The sequence below is a fragment of the Lissotriton helveticus genome, chromosome 5_1 (assembly GCF_964261635.1).
Source record: "Lissotriton helveticus chromosome 5_1, aLisHel1.1, whole genome shotgun sequence".
In the NCBI taxonomy this organism is placed as follows: domain Eukaryota; kingdom Metazoa; phylum Chordata; class Amphibia; order Caudata; family Salamandridae; genus Lissotriton; species Lissotriton helveticus.
Genome location: NC_136065.1, coordinates 726526364 through 726540359, shown reverse-complemented (window position 1 = coordinate 726540359; position 13996 = coordinate 726526364). Strand labels below are relative to the sequence as shown.

The following is a 13996-nucleotide window of genomic DNA, read 5'->3' as shown; positions in this document are numbered from 1 at the left end:
CAAATGTAAACTTTGTAAATATTCTTTTTCTTCTTATTATTATTATAGAAAAAGGACAAACAGCCAATGCGTTTTGTTCCTGTTATAGGAACTTCATCATGGCGGATAATATAGTAAGTGGATCACGTACGATTCCAAGCGGTAGGCAATCGGATCGGATGGCGCCTAATCGAGTCCAGTTCAGAGCGGTATTTTAGCAATGTTGCTTGTCAAATAAGTTTCCGGTTTACTCAAATCCAAGTCAGTACATGAGTATCGACAGTGACCCACATCACAATTAATCAATTATTCGAAAGATCCATGTAATCAAAACCAGCGGAGAACAAATTTACAATGACAGCGATATGTCACCTCAATATATGTATAAAGCAAATCAGTTCTAGTCTTCAGACCCAATATTGTCCAGAGATTAGAGCAATCACATGGATGTATATCCAGAAAATATAATGTGTTTTAGGTTGTCCATATCATATCAGAGAAAAATCGGTTCTGCAATCCTGTCGAACACAATGACCATTGCTATGATACGCCACCAACATTCACGATCACGAAACGCTATTTCCAAACTATGGGTGCGGACCTAACAACGCCAGGCTTATTATACTTGGCTGCCGTGATCGTGAATGTTGGTGGCGTATCATAGCCACTTTCATTATCGTACTTACTACTGTTGGAAGTTGGGTTGTCTATACGAATGGTCATTGTGTTCGACAGTATAGCTGGCGTGTCATAGACCGGGATATTCTGAGCGTTTGTTATTTCAGTGATGTGTGTCATGGTGTGTACAGGCCTGATTTTGTATGATAGTGCCCTGCCACTCTCGCCATAGTTTCTCGCCAAACATTTGCGTGAGAGATATTTTAGTTCATCTTCGATTTGCTTCCGTATATCCGCCAACAATGAGTCTGAAGGGTGTAACTCATAACTACGTTCTAGGGACATTCTAACCTTCTCAGTGTTCTCCAATTGGCACTGTATATCGCGCAGTATACCCGCATATGCACCAATGCAGTGCCCGCGTACCGTAACCTTAAAGGCTTCCCATAGGGTACGTGTGCTCTGAAGTGTTATGTTCAGAAAAGCTCACGATCGCTTGATGCAGGTCCTCTCTGAATGCCTGGTCTTGTAGTGCTGTAGGTCGCAATCGCCATGTGAATTGTCGTGGAGTATGTGTTGGAATATGTAATTTAAGCAAGACAGGTGCGTGACCCGACAATGTCTTAGGCATGTGTGACACTTCGACAGCCCATGTGCAAATGTCTTGTGTGACTAACCAGTAGTCCAGTCTGGACCATGTGAGGTGTGTGGCAGAAAAACATGTACCCTCCCGTTTAACTGGGTTCCGCTGCCTCCAAATGTCAACCAAGTTCCAGTCAAACATCCCATCTCGAAGGACCTTGGCTGCACGCTTGCCATAGCAGTCTATGCCAGATGATCTTTCTATCGCAGGGTCTAGGCATGTATTGAAGTCTCCCCCCCAAATCACGGTGTCAGGCTGCATGTCCCTCAGCGTCGACCAGATTTTGGCATAAAATGAAGGGTCGTCCGTATTTGGTCCATAGACATTTACTATGGTTAGGACGGTGCCCCCGTAGTTCCCTTGAAGTATTACATAATGTCCTTGGTCGTCTCGTACAGATTTAATGTGTGTGAATGGTACAGAGCGTTTTACCCATATTAGGACTCCCCTGGCATATGACGAGTAGGAGGACGCTAATAGAAAAGAGGCCCATCTATTTCCTATATGCTCCTCTCGACTATCAGTGAGATGTGTTTCCTGCTGGCAGGCCACATCGATTTTGTGTCTGTCTAAATATGTCACCACCTTACGTATCTTCTGTGGGTTATGTAGACCCCTTACATTCCATGAAAGAAGAGACAGTGGCCTACAATCTGTGAAAGCCTCACCCATATCGAGTAGTGGTAGCATGAATCGCCCCTGTGTTGCCCTGCCGCAACCCCCCACAGACGTGCCTTCGGAACATGTCAAGCTCATGTATTACAACCATCAATCTGCCGATCAGAATTTTCTGTACTCCCATAACACCCCCCCCCCCCCCACTCCACCTTCCCCAACCTGGCAGAGACATCTCTGACAACATTAGCCCTCTTACCCCCCATTTATTAAAGCAAAAAGAATAGCGAAAAAACATAACTCGTAAATTATGTGGTGCACGCGTGGGGGTCGGAGCTGCCCACCCATTACCTGTAACCTAGGTTATATGAGTCTAAGCCCTTCACTGTATATCCTCATCACACCCACACATAGCAATATCTCTCCCTGTATATAAGGCAACAATTTAATCACAGTACATGCCTACAATTGGCCTCATCAGAACAGCAGGTACAATTGGTCCCCAAAAAATGTTTAACTATTGTCCACTTATCTGGAGGCGACTTCAGCTGCATACATATGTTAATAGCACCAGTGTCCAGTGTCTACTAAGTCCCAGGATCTCGCCGGTGTCCTCAGCCTTCCAGCGGATACTGTGCAATCGTGGATCAAAGCTATTCCACATCAGATAGTGTTGGCTGTTCTCCCAGTTCCTTTCGTGGCGATCTGCTCCGCACGCCTTGTTTCCCTTTTTGCTGCAGGAATTTCTGCACCTCCGCTGCGTCATTGAAAATCCGGGTTTTGTCCTCCACAGTAACTTTAAGTCGTGCCGGATAAAGCATTACATAGGGAATGTTAAGCTCACGCAAATTTTGCTTTGCCTCCAAGAATTTCTTCCGGGCTTCCTGTACCACTGATGTGAAGTCCGGGTATAGAGAAATATCCATCCCTTCGTGGGTAAGCTTTCCAAGTTCTCTGGCCTTCCGTAGAGCTGCATCACGGTCTCTGTAATTCAGTAGCTTGGCTATGATTGGCCTCGGCCTGGATCCAGTAGGCGGCTTCGGAGCCAGCGACCTGTGAGCTCGTTCGACAATAAACACTTCTGAAAAAGTGTCTCGGCCTAGCATGGAGATCAGCAATTTTTCTACGTAGTGTTCCATCGGGCCTGTGTTCGTAGTTTCCGATACACCCATTAGGCGGAGATTGCATTTTCTGGACCTGGCTTCCAAATCTTCTGCTTTCGACGCCACCACCGCCAACTGCTTCTCAATTTTCGCTTGTTTCCCTTCCATTTGCGCCTGGGAGTCTTCAGCCTCCGAGATCCGTCGTTCCGCCATATCTATGCGCTCTGTGTGTTTATCTAGGCGCTCTGACATTCTATCCACCCTGTAAGTTAGGGAATCAACCTTGCCATCTATGTTAGTGAGGGAAGACTGTATAGTTTGGAACATTGATTGTATGGCGTCATTTGTAATCCCACCAACCTCTGACGTCGCGGGCAGTGATGGGGTCTGTGTCTCCGCGGTGCTGTCCTGTTGTTTCTTTGTCTGGTCGAAGGTCAACTTCGGTTGGTTGCGGTCCGGCTTCCCCATGGTGTAGCAATTATACCATATATAGGCCCGTGCAGATGGAGGTTTCTTAGGCAAGGACTGGGGGGGTCAGCACGCACTCCTGGGCCGATATCTTGGCACTTGCAGGGCTCTCCGCTAATTCACCGTGTGCGCCGTAGCAACCTGTGGGAGTGGCACTCCTCTGTGGGCCCACTGCGCTCGCCCCTAACCTGTCACACTCCAGCCACCAGATAGCCCATCGGGCCCTTCTCCTCACTCACACGTACTTGTACCAGATTGCAGATTCTTCGTGGCGGCTCAGTGTCCGTTCAGCTGCTATGCTTGGTAGGCTGGAGCGTTGATAGTGATCTAGCCCTGGAGCATTGCCTCACTCGTAAGCCAAATAGGGGTCCGTCTAATTTCGCCCTCTCCAGTGGCCAATCACCACCTCACCACCGGGGCAAGACCGAGTGAAAAAAAGTCCAGTATGCCTCTGGGCACCTTCTGCTGGTTACCGCGTCTCAGCTCTGTATGTATGGGGGTGCTTTTTCAGCTGGATCAGTATGCACACCTCCCAGTGTTCGCCCCCGAGACCCGGGGGATGCGATCTATCTGCCCCCACAGCTCGCTACTGGGCCTTTATGATCGTGCCTCCCCAGGCGCTGGCCAACAGGGGTGGGGGGCACTGTGTCCACTGCTTACCACAGCCGGGTGCAATGATTGTGCTATATCAGCCTCTGCGTCACATGCGCCCATCCAGTGTGGCTGTCCTTCCGTTTGGCTCCCAGCACTCACGTTTCATGCGTGGGGGCCGCGCCACGCCATCTCGGGTCCTTCTGCGTGCCTCGCACCCCTGGACAGCATTCACGGACCCCGCCGGGGCAGGGCGGCACTCACCCGGTAGCGCGGCCGCCGTGCGTGACTTGCGTCCCGGATCCACTCCCTACTCGAGACCGAGGCTCCAGTCCCGCAACGGCGTCTCCAGGCCCCCGTCTTCAGGCCGGCGTCACTGTGTGCTGCGGCTGCGTCTATCCGTCGGTTATCTGTCGCGTTATGCTCCGATGCCCCCAACAGCTCTGTGTTTCAGCGCCGGTATAGATGAGGGAAGGATGTTTTTTGGAAAGATTATGCAGGCTTAGGCGAGGAGCTCGCTTAAGCAGCGGCCATCTCGCTTGCTGGCTAGCTCCGCCCCCGCCGGTCAGAATATGTAAAAGTGGTGGCATGTCATTTTCCCTCGATATTGGCTGTCTAACGAACGAACGACAATTTACTTCTGTTTGTCTAACAGCCAACTACAAAAAAAGTCTTGCACTAGGGCCAGTGCAGGAGTCAACATTTTGCCCCCCATCCGCCTTCCATCTTGAGCAGCTCCGATGTGACACATGGGGTAAGATTGCCGAAAGTTACTGCATTGCAGATATATTTAGACACTTACACCATCCAGCTAAGGCGAAAATAACAATTTCCTGTAAGTCCTATGCAAAAGCACAAATCTTGCACCAGTGGATGCACGTCGGTGTACTTTTGCACCCTAAACCCTATCAGATTGCGTCCGGGCACTTTCTCATGGGCACTCGCCTGGAAGAAGCAACAAACCTGCGAGTGGTGTGTGCGCGACAGCGAGACATCTGGTTTCAATTATCGCACCTGTGTCTGGGCACGATAATTGAAACCACATGGCGGCCGTGCGGGTAATAGACACCAATAGGCCATGGGTGGAGCAATGCGCAGCCTTTAGCCAATTGCGTGCTTTCTTTGTTAAAAAGACGCACGCAAAGGCCAATAGCGTGGCCCAAAACAAAAAGCACACGCACCAGCGTGTGCGATACTTAGGTTAGTTTTTGAAAGCCCCTACATGAAGTCTTTGCCAGTTACAGGCTCGACCTAAAAAGGAACTGGACGTATAGTTGCAAGGCCATATCGCAAGTAATAGACCAATAACTAAGAGCTACTACTTGGGGGCACTTGACAATATGTCTTGTTAGTATGTCTAGTGTATTTAAAGTAATATAAGCAAGTGTTTCAATTTAGTGACAATTCAAAATAGAGTATAGCTTTTATTTGTCCTGTTCGTTTTATTGTTTGCCAACAAGAACACAGCTGACAGTTTACTCATAAAACTGTTTTTGCAAATGACACATGAAGATACATTCCGGGTGAAAGCATTAGGACCGGACACACCCAAAATAAATATTGAAAATTCTGCAAAAGATGGGGTAAACGTTACACATGCAGGTTTACACACACACATGGTTTGATAAAATGGAGTGGCCTAAAGCCAGCACTTCTAAAAACGCCTTGCTCTGTTTCCCTTGCTTGCTATTTGTGGGGGAAGTAAGCTGGACAAGAACAGGAGTTACTGACCTAAAACATCTGGCGGAACAAATAAAGAGACATGATTCTAGTGAATCCCACTTGAATAAATTACCTTTATTTAGGAAAACAAATATTGCATTGCAGTTAAATTAAGCCTGTCACAATGACGTAATCAAACATAATGAGGAGGTTGATAAGAACCATAAAATGTATCCAACATTGATTGAATGTGTGAAATTTTGTGGAGCCTTTGAGCTGGCATTTTGGGGCCACGATGAAGCAGAAGACCCACTAAATCCAGGTGTCTTCAGAGGGCTGCTTGATTTTGTGTCTTGTATAGAAGCGCAATGGCAACACACTTGAAACGCGCAACTGTGTTTAATGGAACTTTCAAGATAATCCAGAATGAGTTGCTTGACCACATGCTGGAGGTAACAAGAGAAAATATTGTACAGCAATTATTACCTGGCTATCCAGGACATATAACGGTACCCACCCACATTAAAGGGCAGGCTTTAGACCAATTATGGACCTCTAACCTCTTGGTATGTAACTTAATGATCAAGCCGTGTGTATGGTCAGATCACCACCTGATACACTTTACTATAAATAGTCTAACCTTACCACAAACGTTGTGTGACACAAAATTACGGACTAGAAATTGGAATCTTGTGCGCCTGCTAGAGTTCTTCAATTCCTTAAATTCTACAATCCCTCCAACAACGGACAATGTTATTGAGTTGGAAAGAGCTATTTCCAACTGGCAACTACGTGCATGCGAGACGCATGCCCCATTACAATGGAAAGAGAAGGGTTCCAGGCGGCATGAAACCTCTTATTGATTCACCGCAGGGTTAAAACTAGTAAAACTTAAAACCCACCAGGCGGAAAGAAAATGGAGGAGGAGCTACTCCCCAACGGAAAGGAAAAATTATGATAAAGACCTCAGAGTACAAAGCAGCCACTGTGGAGGCAACAAAGGCCTTTTACACAAACAGGGTACTTAGCTCTGAAAATAAATCAAATGACATTTTCAAAATAGAGAACTCTAGTGCAGACCGTGTCACTCTGACCATCACTTTCTCACAGAGCTTGTGTCACAATTTTAGCACCTACTTTGTTGACAAAATTAAGAATATCCAGAATTCTACCTCCTCTAACTCTCAGGATTGGAAATCACATGAGCAATTTATGAATTCTATAACTTTGTCTCATTTCCAAAATGTCACCTTGGATCGGCTGGTAGAGCTTAGAAACAAGATACAATCTGGATCTCCCAATGACCCTTGCCCCACCAGGATACAAAAAGACCTTCTCACACAATGTCCGGATACCTATCTTACTCTTCTCAACACCTGTCTAGAGCAAGGGGTGGTTCCATGAGCCTTCAAAGAGGCAGTGCTGGTCCCACTGCAAAAGAAAGCATGAGTAGATCCCAGCTTAATGAGCAATTATAGACCAATATCGCTCCTCCCTTATCCGGCAAAGATACTAGAGGCACATGTTGCAAAACTCCTCAGTGCCTTCATTGAAGGCTTCAGATCATCACACTCCACCGAAGCAGTTATTGTGAGTGTAGTGGACGATCTGAAAGAGGGTGCACACAATCCCTGGTCTTATTAGACTTATCCGCTGCATGCGATACCGTGTAAAACATCATATTAGCAGATAGAATGGAAGCAGCGGGCTTAAGGGATAAGGCACTGGACTGGATGCTCTCATTTTTAGGGGAACGCACCCAGTCTGTTAGGCTGGCTCCTTTTGCCTCGGCTTGGGTCAATATCACATATGGTGTACCACAAAGTTCATCTCTTTCCCCACACCTGTTTAACAGCTATATCAGCCCCCTGATTCATGCTCTACAAACCAGGGGAGTGAAGGTATACAATTACGCTGATGACATGTAGCTGATCTTTCCAATTGACGAGACAGCGGAATCGAAGGATTTCTTCCAACGTACTATGCTCTTCATTAAAGACTGGATGAGTCATAACTATCTCAAATTAAACTCGGATACAACTGAGATAGTCATTTCTAATAATAGACTTGATCAGTGGACGCCAGCACACTGGCCAGCTGCATTGGGCATTCCACTGACCCCCTAAATTTGGTTAAAAGTTTAGGGATTAAAATCGATGCCAAGCTATCCACGCATGAACAGATCAACCTGTTTACCTCCTCTTGGGTTTACCATTTGAGGACTTTTAAGAAAATTAGGAAATTCTTTACCAGGGAAGCAAGCATAGATGTCATGCTCACCCTGATCATGTCCAGGCTGGATTACGCGAATGCCATCTACTTAGGGCTCCCTGCTAATCAGACCCATAGGTTGCAGCTAATACAAAATCAAGTGGCCAGGTTGGTCCTTCAGCAACCTAGACACTGTCATATCAAACCACTTCTGAAGCAACTACATTGGCTTCAGATGTCTCATCAGTCCATGTTTAAGACAGGCTGTATGGTCTTCAATGCCCTGTGTAAGAAGGGCCCTAAATTCATTTCTGCTAAGATCTCAAGGTATTTACCCAACAGAATCTCAGATCGGCCAAGATTCAAGTGCAAGAGAATGGGTGGCTCCCGTTTTCCTGTCCTTGGTCCTACTCTCTGGAATTCCCTGCCAATAGACATTAGACCGACACCTGAGTACACCAATTTCAGGAAAAAACTGAAAACTTGGTTGTTCACTCTAGCTTACTGCTAGTTGCCCTTAGGAAGGTTCTCCCTCCCCTTACAGCGCCAAGAGACCTTTCGGTACACATGCGCTTAATACATTTTCCAAACAATAACAAACATCCAGGCCGATGATAGAACTGATGTCTCTACCAAGACACAGCCTGTACTTGTTTTCAGATATATCAATAGTAATTACAAGGTAGTGGAAAGATGTTATTGCTTTTCGTATCTTAAAGATTCATCTGCAGATGCAACAGCCACAGCTATTCTTAATGAAATTCACCTTATTTTCTCAGAGCACTGTGATAAAGAGAAGTTAACTGCTCAGAGCTATGATGGCACCAGTGTTATGCGTGGTCCCTCTGGTAGGGACTAAAAAAAAAATCAGGGCTGTGTACCCAAATGCACACTATGTACACTGCTATGCCCACCAACTTAATCTAAACATGGAACAGGCTGCATCTAAAATATCCAGAATTTTCTTCGAAGAGTTGGGTGGAATTTCCACTTTTGTCCCATTGCCCATAACGGACTGAAGTTCTTGACCAGATAGTGGCAAGAAGAATACCTAAAGGGTCTGCTGCTTGCTGGAACTTCAACATTCGAATTATCAATATAACTCTCAAAGACAAGCTTGTAGAATGCATGAAATCTATTGCAGAAAACATTACATTTGATTCCCTTTTTGTATGTGAAGCAAAGGGTTTTACCAGAGCTCTGGAAGACAGGGAGTTTATGTTTTTTGCTCCACAGCATAATCCCCCATTTCAATATTTTGTACAATCAGTTGCAACTGTGAGACATTGATACTGTGTTTCTACAAAAACCTACTTCAGACTTTTTGATAAGCATCAACAAGGTCCGGGAATCCATTGACAATTTGGACTGTAAATTGCCACATGATTCTCAATTTACAAACTGCAAACTGCAGGTAAGTACGTTGATACAGGAGGCAAAAGAAGCAAGTGACATATTTGTGGTGCATGCCAGGGAGCACTTTGCATCTACAAGGCATCTCATCAGTGCAACACTACTGCATAGCGACCTGTTTCAAAGACATGCCGAGTATGTTCCTACTGCAGCATTCAACGAAATGGTGCAAGCATATCCAATTCTGAATAATTCAATATTGCGCACTGATTTATCCATCCTGTATTGAAAACGGGACTTTCACCAGGGTAAAGACAGTGCCATGGATTTATATATTTTTTTATGTCAAAACAACTTACAGAAATCTTTTTATGAGACTCTTAAGCTATTGAGAATTGGCATTACAACACCCATGACATCGGAAACTGAAAGATATTTTTCCACACTGAAAAGGATAAAAAGATTTTTAAGAAACACAATGACCCAAACACGACTAAATACATCGGCCATGCTGTCAATGGAAAAGGAGCTAATAAATCAGATTCCAGAATTCAACACAAAGCTATTGAAAAGTTTGCTAACATTAAAGAACGGTGTGCAAACTTCTGTATAAATAGAAGTCATGGCAAAGCACATAGTATTGTGGATCTTTGTTCCCAGTAAATATAGTATTGTTATATTTTGAATTGTATTACTAAAGAATACTGTACAAATCTTGTATGAAAATAACTGCACCATGTGTTTCCTATATGTTTCAGTCTCTTGCATCACCTGAGAGGAATTCAGACCTGGTCATTCTTACAATGCCACATGAGCTTGGTGTGGTTTTGAGTATATAAGCTAATGGACCTCTCTGATGTTTTTTTCCAAGTTCCCCAGCAAATATGGCCCAGTTTTGGGGGGCGGAGCCAGCTCACAACCAAGATGGCTGCTTGAGCCCGGAGCTCCCTCGTCTCGCCAACGATCCTTAATCTATCCTGCGTATCTATCCTGCGTGTTAAACCTTCTCCGGGGCTCCCATACTGCGACCTGGTGCAGCTTATCTCCCGCGGACACTGCCAAGAGTGAGTTTGGCCCGCACGGGCCCCCCCGCGGACGAGTCGCGATCTTTTGGGCTTGGGGGCGGCCTTAGTGGGCACGAGCGCCGGACTTTCCCTAGGAGGCGGGCCACCTCTGAAGAAGTGGATCCGGCGGACGCGTGCAGCCGCTGTGACCCGGGCACTCGTGGAGACTGGTGAGGCTCGCGCCCGGAGCCTACTGGCGGAGACACCCCCTGCCCCGACCTGGCCGAAGAGCCTCTGGTTCAGGCACCAGGTTTGTGAGGTGCAGGAGTGCTCGGAAGAGCGCGGCGCTGTGGTGTGCAGCGGCGCCGCGCAAGAGTGAAGGCCGACGCGCCTTGGAGGCTACGGGGGGGGCGTGCAGGTGACGTGGCCCCGGACGGCGGCTGGAGTGGGCGTCCGCTTGTGCCCCGCGTTTTTAACAGGCCTGGAGTCCCAATTCGGGGCCGGGAAGGATTCTGTGCTGGGCTGTGAGACGCACGGCTGTGGAATAGGCCCCCTCCTCACCTTGCTGTACCCTGGGCCCTGAGTTCCACGGTGTGGTTGAGGGGCACGGGTGATCATTGTACGGGGGTGAGACCCCGTCCGACGCTCTGTGCTGCTTGGAGGGCTGAGCGAGCCTGTCTGGAGGCCCGGAGCTGAGCAGAGGTATTAAGAAGACGGCCATACCTGCCCCGTGGAACACGCCGGACACCACAGTAACTCGTTGGGATCCTGCCTTCTGCGCCTTGAGCCTTTGGAAGTGACGGTGCGACCCCCCCCCCCTGTGTCCCCCGGCCTGGCGCCGAGGCCTCAGCTCGCCACCTTCAGATAGGGCCGGGCGGCCTGTGGGACCCAATTACGCGACGCACGTAGCCCTGGTGCTGCAGATCGGCGCCCCAATACAAGAGAGTCCTCTGAGAGGGTCGAACTACCTCGGAGCCCTGCGGAGTTGAGGAGGTGGCCGGGATTTGGTCTCGGGCGTAGCTGTTGGCCCTGGGGAGGTTTGGCGCAATCCTATACTGCGCAGAACAGAGTGCCAGTGCCAGAGGTCGAGCGAGTACTGGGCCTGGTGAGAATGGGGCGCACCGACAGGACTCAGTCGAAACTGTCCTTTGATCCTAAGGGCACCAAGACAGGCGACACCGCGGCGGGGAGAGCCCAGGGAGAGCGCGAACCTACTGATGACCCCCCCCACAAGATATCCGCAGTCTGCTACTGGCAATGGAAGAGGGTCTCCAGGGGGGTATTGCTTCTTTGGGCACCAAGATGGACGCGCTCACCTACCGCATGGATCGCATGGCGGAGAGGCTCGATAAACACGCGGAGCACCTGGACATGTCCGAGCGCAGGCTTACGGAGGTGGAGGAAGCCCAGACCTCTCTGGACTCTGAAGGTAAACAACTGCCCAGAGTGATGCAGGCGCTTCAGGACAAGACAGAGGATTTGGAGGCCCGCTCCCGGAGATGCAACCTTCGCATTACAGGCTTGCCGGAGTCCACGCAGACTGGGAACATGGAAATATTTATTGAAAATCCCCTTAAATCTCTCCTGGGTGACTCAGCTTTTTCCGCCATGTTTGTGATAGAACGTGCACACCGCTCGCTCGGCCCACGGCCGAAGCCGGGTGCTCCCCCTCGGCCCATTATAGCAAAACTGCTTAACTATAGGGATCGCGACATGGCATTGCGACTCGCAAGGGAGAAACAACCACTTCGATATGAGGGCTCGACGCTTTCACTGTTCCCAGATTTCACTCCAAGAGTACAGGAGGCCCGACGCCAGTTCCAACTGATGAAACGACAGCTTCGGGAGATGGGTGCAGATTATGCGATGTTGTACCCGTTGAAGTTGAGGATCAACAGGCAGGGGAAATCCCCGATATTCACTGACCCTAAGGCATTGCAGAAGGCCCTGAAGGACTGGCGCAAAGAGAGCCGACCCTCACAGGACGGATCGAATGAGGCGGCGGGAGGCTCCACGGATGACCTGTAATAACAGAGACACTCGCAGATAAGGAACGTTTTTGGCTTTGCATCTTATTGAGTCGGGGGGGGGGGGTGGGGGGGGGGGGTGGAGATGTGAATAATTGTGGGGGAGTATTGGAGGGGTGCAGTTTAATTGACGATGGTTTGCTCTGGGGGCAAGAACTGCTGTGTGTTAGGTATGATCCCCTGATATATTCCTGTACTGATGGAAGAGCTAGACACCCATGCACCACAAATCTCCTACCTTATTTTTCTCAGGCTTGGGATTGTACTACAGGATTTGTAACAACAGTATTGTATTTTTTCATGCTGGGTCGGCATCTTCGCTGCACCTTTTTGGTTACACGCAAATTGTATTGTATACCTTGCACAGAGACGAGGGAGGGGCGTGCAGCTCTAAATTTACTTTTTGATCTAAAATAGAGTTAGCATTTTGTTGGCTGCCTCTGTGCGTTTACCACTGAATCTGTAAAAAAAAGTTTTGTTTGGGTTTTTGAGGGGTTTTGGGGTTTGACGGGAGGGTTCTGGGAGAGGAGGGTAGCTAAGATGGGGAGGAGGGTTGCTCGCGGCCTAGTTGGGGACGGGCAAGCGTGGGTGGGAGCAGGTGGAGGGATTTGGGGGCGTTGTTACTTATTATTTTCATGCTGCGTAATTTGCTTGTTGCTAATGGGCAATCTCTATAGGTCACCTCGCATGTTTTAGGCACTACACAGTGTTGGTAAACATATGCAGGCACATACTTTAGAACAGGCACTCAGACCGCCGTAGACAGGACGGACACCCCTGGGGATAACTCTGACACACTGACGTTGCTAACCTGGAACGTCCGGGGTCTTAACGACCACAGAAAGGTCCGAAAGGTATTGCAATGTCTTGCACGGCGTGGAGTCGATATAGCACTATTAGAGGAGACGCACCTACACCCTGACAGTCATATTCTTCGTTACAGAGGCCTGGTGGGGAACACACATGCGGCTGGGTTCACATCACACGCCAGAGGGGGTGCTCACGTGGGTCAACCCTCAGACACGCATTAAGATGGCGCCTTTAGTGACTGACGGCGACGGACGATATACCATCACGCGGTGTTGCGGTAAGGGCATGGAGAATACCTACGGCCCCAATTATGACAACCCTCACTTCTACACGGACTTAGGGGCTAAGGGTGAGAAGTACGCAAACGGGGACGTGCTCTGGGGGGCGACTTTAACATGATTAGACAACCACAATCAGACAGATCGGACGGCCCGACCGCCGCCCCTCGGCCTCGGCTAGAGCGATCGAATTTCAAATGGTTCACTTAGATATGCGTGACTTAAGGAGACACCTGCATCCCACGCAAGGAGGTTACACGCACTATTCGGCTCCACACAACATATATACCAGGATAGATTACTGGTTGGCCACGACACGCCTTACTCGAATGGTACGCACTTGCTCTATTTTACCACGTACATATTCAGACCACTCCCCTATACTGTTGACGATGGTGGTTCCAGCAAAGTGCATCCCACGATTTGCTTGGCGCTTCCCTCCGCTGCTGGAAGTCTCCTTTAAGAAGGAGCTGGCGGTGGCCATTGAGACATTTTTTTAAACTAACGTGGGCTCCGTAGACTCGTTCCAGACTGTATGGGAGGCGTTCAAGGTGTACGTTAGAGGGGTCACTATTTCAAAACATGAGGGAGTCCTCAGATCGATCAGGGGCAGGCTGCGTACCTTGCAATCCAA

At 48.5% G+C, this 13996-nt stretch overlaps 1 protein-coding gene across 6 annotated transcripts in view; it reads right to left on the bottom strand.

Annotated features, from left to right (window-relative positions):
• CCAR1 (cell division cycle and apoptosis regulator 1) overlaps nucleotides 1-13996 on the bottom strand; it is a 1607854-nt gene that overhangs the window by 1442006 nt on the left and 151852 nt on the right. The window lies entirely within an intron of this gene.